Source organism: Elephantulus edwardii, unplaced genomic scaffold (genome assembly GCF_000299155.1).
Source record: "Elephantulus edwardii isolate Elephantulus edwardi_28Jun2011 unplaced genomic scaffold, EleEdw1.0 scaffold00063, whole genome shotgun sequence".
Taxonomy (NCBI): domain Eukaryota; kingdom Metazoa; phylum Chordata; class Mammalia; order Macroscelidea; family Macroscelididae; genus Elephantulus; species Elephantulus edwardii.
In genome coordinates, this window is record NW_006399813.1 from 5033125 (window position 1) to 5038727 (window position 5603).

The window sequence follows — 5603 nt, forward strand, 5'->3', positions numbered from 1 at the left end:
GGAGGAGGATAGAGAAAACAGTGCAACAATGAATGAATGAGAACCCAAAAATCTCTGTAAATGTTCATTAAAACTAATAAAATTTAATAATAATTAAAAAACACAATAAAAAAGTGTGGAGGACTTGATTTACTGTAGAATATAAAGGATTATAAAGGTTTATTATTTGGATTACACCTTAACATCAAGAAAACAAAAATCTTCACCATTGGATCATTAGGCAACATCATACGAGAGGGAGAAAAAAAGTTGACCCTGTCAACTATTTAATTTTACGTGGATCTAAAATTGACACCCTTGGTACCAGCAGCCAGAAAATCAAAAGATGAGTTTCACTGGGAACATTTTCTGTCAGGGACTTCTCTAGAATACCAAAGAGTAATGATATCAGCTTAAAGACTACGATGTTCCTGATGCAAACCATAGTCTTAGCAATTGCCTGCTGTGTAGCTAAAAGTTGGATGACAGAAGAAGAATCGATGCCTTTGAGCCGTGGTGCTGGAGAAAAGTACTGAATATTCTATGGACTGCCAAAAGAACAATCAGTTTTGGAGAAGGTGATAGCAGGGGCATCTTGGAGGCAGTGATAGAGAAACTGTCTCAAATACTTGGGCACATTGTTAGGAAAGACCAGTCCTGGGAGAAGGACACCATGCTTGGAAGGCCAAGATAAGAGAGGAAGAGCCATCCACAACAAGATAGACTGACACAGTGACTGTAACAGGCTCAACAGGTGTGTCGGAGATGGTGAGGTTGGCACAGGATAGGGCAGGGTTCAGATCTGTTGTTCAAAAAGTTGCTATGAGTCACAATTAACTATACATAACAACAACAACTACAACAACAACATTGTTTTCCCATTGGATGTATTTGACATCTGTATCAAGAATCAATTATTCATAGATGTTTGGGTTTATTTATCAGATTTCAATTCTATTTTTTTTCAATAGGATATGATGCTTTACTTAATGATGCTTTCATCCTTAATGATTAATGGTTATAAGTCATGAGCTCACCTCCATCACTGCAGAGCATCTGGTGGTCCTGAATGCCCACCCACAGGTGGATTGATAAGTCAAGATCATTCCTGGAAAAGGGCATTATCCCTGTGAGATCCACCAGGAAGCAGATCTGCTTCCCTTTTACATCAGCTGCTGGATCAGAAATCTGAGCACTGTATTAGTTTCCTAGAGCTGTCATACAAAATACAACAAAGTAGGTTTCTTAAAAGTGAGTCTTGGTCTAAAAATCCTCATCTGGATCCTGATATTTCAGTTTTATTTTCTCACTCTTCTGGAGGACAGAAGCTCTGATCCTGGGTAGCAGATAGGCCATGTTCTCACACTTTTAGAAGAGAACACTTTCTTCCCAGGTCCTGGTAGTCGGCCCTCAGCATTCCTTCACTTGCTGCTGCAGCATAGTTCAATCTTCATCTCCACCTCTACATGTCTGTCTTCACTCTCGGTTACTTCTCTTTTATTCCTCTCTCAGTTCTATTAACTTTTGTCCAACTATTCTATATTACTATAACTTAATAGAACATTTTATTATTGGGAAGTGTGGGTCTTCCACCATAGTTCTTTTTCAAGATTGTTTTGGCAATCCCTTGCAATTACCTATGAATTTGGGAACTAATTTTTTTCAGTTCTGAGGAGGGGCGAAGTTATTGGGACTTTGGTAGGAACCACACTAAATTTGTCAATTACTCTGGGTAATACCAAATTGTTAATAACAGTAAGCCTTTTAATTCATTGACACAGGATACATTTCCATCTTTTATAATGTTCAGTGTCTAAGTCTTTTATTTCATTAGTTACATTTATTCCTAGTTGTTTGGGGATAATATTTAAATTTCTATATGCTTTTTAAAATGGGGAAGATTAATTGATTTCCATTTCAGATTATTGCTGGTATATAGAAATGCAATTGATTTTTGTGTATGACTCCTCACCTTTTAAAAAGTCAAGTATCATATACTATTGATTTTTCCTTCCAGAATAGACTTTTTGCTCCATATACAGTGCCCTTTCCCACCCAGTTTACGCTTTCAGCTCATACTTTTATTATCTCAGTAATCTCTTCACTTGTTACACTAACTTAAGTCTCTTTTCTATTAAACTCACTCTATACAACTGACCAGGATGATTTCTCAAACAGCTTATTGTCAAACAAAACAAAACTAACCCAAATATTAGCATCCTTCCTTCGTATTTACCACCTATTTCCTAAAAACTGGCCAACCAACATTCCTGATATGGTTGTCTGTAGCTTTTATGCTGGCCCCATCCATTTCTTCTCAACTATCTGGAGATGGGAATTTCTTTCCCAAAAGAAGTTCCTTATTCTATTGCTATTTTCATAAATATATTTGTAATAAAATATTTGCCATTTCAATCTATTTCATGTGCACTTTCGTGACAAAGATATTCATCATGGTGCACAACCATTATTATTTTTTTAATTGATATTTTAAGTTTATAAAGAACTTGGATTTTCATTCATTCATTCATTCATTATTGCACATTTTCCTCCTTGTCCCCTCCCTCTAGTTCATTTTTTCTTTAGAAAAAAAGTTCTTTCATTGTTATACAGTCCCTCCCACAGACTAATTTACTATGCAGCTCTTATTCTGGACTCTTGTTGCAACAATAATACCTAATCATATATTCCTTTTATACAGTTCTCTCCCTTGTCAGTTTCAATGCTGTGTACATTATGTATCCCCTCTTTTCTTAGTTTCCCCCAACTCCCCTGTCAGTACTGTTTTATAACAGTGGCATTATATAGTATTTGTTTTTTTAAAATTTTTTAATTATTTTGTGCGTGTGTACCATCAAATCAGATTTGAATGGTACAGGAGGAGACTGTCCCTCCTTCTCCAGCAGAGCATTTGGTGAATTAGAACCATTCACCTCTGGGATTGCAGTGCAGCTTCTTGCCACTAGGCCACCAGAGCTCGCCAGTATTTGTCTTTTTTGTGACTGAGATATTTCATTCAGCATAACGTCCTCCATGGTCACCCATTTTGTGTAACATTTCATGAGTTCTTTGTTCTTCAGTGTTGCATAATATTCCATTGTGTGAATATACCACAGCTTCTCTATTCATTCATTTGTTGATGGGCACTTGGGTTGTTTCCAACTCTTTGCTATTTTGAACAAAGCCACAATAAACATGAGTGTGCATATATCTACTTGGCTGACAGTTATCGTTACTTTAGGGTATATTCTCAGTAATGGAATTGCTGGGTCAAATGGTATTTATATTTCCAACTTTTTGAGAAAGCTCCATACTGCTTTCCATAGTAGTTGCACCATTTTACACTCTCACCTACAGTGACTAAGAGTTCCAGTTTCTCCACAACCTTGCCAGCATTTGTTGTTTGCTGCTCTGTTGAATTTTGCTATTCTTATTGGAGTGAGATGATATCTCATCGTTGTTTTGACAGCCATCACTCTTATCCATTTCCAACTTTTCCCATCACTTTGAACAGAAGTTAAACTTCTTCTAAAATATCTTTTTTTTGCATGTGATTTTACAGAAAAGTTGGATTTCTACTAATTCATTGTTGTACAATTTACATGTTCTCTCTTCCTTCCCCCGCCCCCAGCCCATTTTACAATGCAGCTCTTATACTGGACTGTTATCATACATATAATGCCTGATCATGATATCTCATTTTTAACTTTCTTCTTTGTCCAGAATGCTTTGTCTATTAGGATGCCCTTCAGTCTTCTTCAAACTTTCCTAATGTTCACTACATTTTAAATTCTTAAAACTTCAGAGTGCATAAAAATCATACAGGACATTTGTTCAATCAGGAAGTTTTGATTCTGCATGGCTGATGACAGAGACCATTCTAAAATGCAAGGCACTTGACATGTCTTGAGGTTTTTGACTGAAGTATAGTCCTGACTCTTTTTTGTCCATGACTCCATTGTGTTAACTTGACTGTTTTACCTAAGTTACTCCTGTTCTGCAATCCTTCTTAGGCCAAGAATTGGTCACTAGGTGGTAAGATGTACCACACAGGTTAAAATAAAAGAGATATTCCAACAAACAACAAATGCTGGCAAGGTTGTGGAGAAACTGGAACCGTTATTCACTGTTGGTGGGGGTGTAAAATGGTGCAACCACTGTGGAAGGCGGTATGGCGCTTTCTCAAAAAATTCCAAATAGAAAAACCATTTGACTCAACAATTCCATTACTGGGAATAAACTCCAAAGAAACCATAACTGACACCCAAGCAGATATATGCACATCCATGTTTATTGCGGCTTTGTTCACAATAGCAAGGAGTTGGAAACAACCCAAGTGCCCATCAACAAACAAGTGAATAGAGAAGCTGTGGTATATTCACACAATGGAATACTACACTGCATTGAAAAACAAGGAACTCATGTAATATTATGCAAAATGGGTGACCCTGGAGGACATTATGCTGAGTAAAATATCTCAGTCGCAAAAGAACAAATACCGCATGGAGCCACTGTTAAAACGGGACTGACATTGGGGTTGGAGGAAGACTGAGAAAAGATAAATTATGTACGCTGCATTGAAATAGATGAGGGAGAGAACTGTTTAAAAGGGATATATGATTAGGGATTATTGTCATGACAGGAATCCAAAATGAAAACTGCATAGTAGAGTGGACTTGGAGGAAGGGATTGTATTACAATGAAAGAATTTTTCTTTTGCTTTTCAAAATGAAGGCTGCATAGTGGAATGTACTTGGGGGGTATTGTATAATAAAGAATTTTTCTTTTACTTTTCAAAGAGAAGAGTGAACGGGGGGAGGTTGGGCAGGGGGAAAAGTGCACCAAATGAATGCATGGAAACCCGAAGTCTCTGTAAACTTTCATAAAAACGAATTAATTAAAAAAGAAAAAAAGATATTCCAGGAAACAAGTAAATAATCAAACCCGCTCATTTGCAATTTTCTTCTGCATTCTATTTTCAATTACCAATAAGTATCCTTTGTAAACAACGTCATATAATTATCAAACAATCATAATACTCTTTAATCTGTTTTTCAGTTTGTGGCTTTTTAATAACATATTTATATTGAGCAGGATAGTGTAGGGATATGCAGCTAATTTCATTTTTGCTTCCTGTTTTGTCCAGTTTAAATTATACCTTTATTCTTTATATTGGTTTGCCTACAAAGTTCAGTTACATTGTGTTTCACACTATGCTTCATTATATTTTGTTTCATACAATCATTCCCATTCATTATACTTTATGAAGTTAATCACCATTGAACTATGCCCACTATTACCCCATCTTTACAGATTCCCCACTGGATGTTTCCCATTTCCTTTATCCCCTCCCTCCACTCACCAAACTGTGTGACCCTATGATTCCCCCCAACCGTTCTCACCTTTCTGCCCCTACCCTGTCCCCACCCCCCTTGAATCATATACACGTTTTGCTAGTTTTCGATTTCTACAATAATGGTCTTACACAGTATTTGTCCTTATGAGACTGAGTTAGTTCATTCAGCATAATGCTCTCTAGACCCTCCCAAAGTATGTAGTAATTTTTAAAATCATTGCTCCTGAGTGCTATGTAGTATTCCATAGTGTAAATGTACCACATTTCT